The following is a 1,044-nucleotide window of genomic DNA, read 5'->3' on the forward strand; positions in this document are numbered from 1 at the left end:
ATGAGCATAAAAAGCAAAACAACAGATACCCCAACATCAGATATAAATAGGGGGAATCCTATCATCACCCAAGATATAGCACACCCATCTCAACCTCAGCCACCTCTGAGAAATAAGCCCACAGACATCTACCCCAAAACCGATATGCAAGAAGACCAATTCAAAACTAAAGAAGAAACTAAAAATCAGAAAAGGCTAAAGAAAAAATATATACAAGTCATAAGAATAAAATAAAGAGAATGGGTGTGAGAAGCACAATTCTATGTGAGTAGATAGTAGGGTTTTTTGGGCACGGCCTATTTTGTTATGACGTATGCCCTAAGCTTATTAATATTCCTACGTCATAATTGGGGGGCGTGATTTTAGGTAGAGTTAATTCCTTAATTATTCCTACGTCATATCCGTCAGAAAGTGTACACCCATAAAACCCTGAACAACAAGGCCGCCCATAACCCGTTGTTCTTGTTGTTCTTGTTGGTCAACTGTAGAGTGTGAATGGGTCGGCTCTTCCTGTAGTGTTTGGGGGTCTTTTTTAAAAATACATGTAATGGTTTAGTAAATCTAAACCGTTATAAGATCAACAAGTTCTGTTGTCTGTAATGGTCCCAGGTCTTAACAATGCCAGTTTTGAATAGTGCGTTTATCATATTCACACTGTCTCTGTCTGTCTCTCTCTCTCTCTCTCTCTCTTGCCCAATCATTTTATAAGATCAACAAGTTCTGTTGTCTGTAATGGTCCCAGGTCCTAACAATGCCTGTTTTGCATAGGGTACTTATGTTATCCACACTGTATCTGGCTCTGTCTCTCCCCTCAAATTTAATTAAAAATAAAATTAAAAAAGAGTGTGTGTGTGGGTGTTTGTGTGTATAGGTTAATTGTTTTTGTAAAAAAAAAAAAAAAAAAAAGATGTGGTTATATTTTATCTCTCACATAATGTGTTCATTCATTTTACTTAAATACATTCTAGGTTCTTAAAGCTCATAAGAGTTAGACTTAAGATAAGGATATGCTTTTAAGGTATTTTAGCAGTCTCAATCCCTGAT

Source organism: Amia ocellicauda, chromosome 6 (genome assembly GCF_036373705.1).
Source record: "Amia ocellicauda isolate fAmiCal2 chromosome 6, fAmiCal2.hap1, whole genome shotgun sequence".
In the NCBI taxonomy this organism is placed as follows: domain Eukaryota; kingdom Metazoa; phylum Chordata; class Actinopteri; order Amiiformes; family Amiidae; genus Amia; species Amia ocellicauda.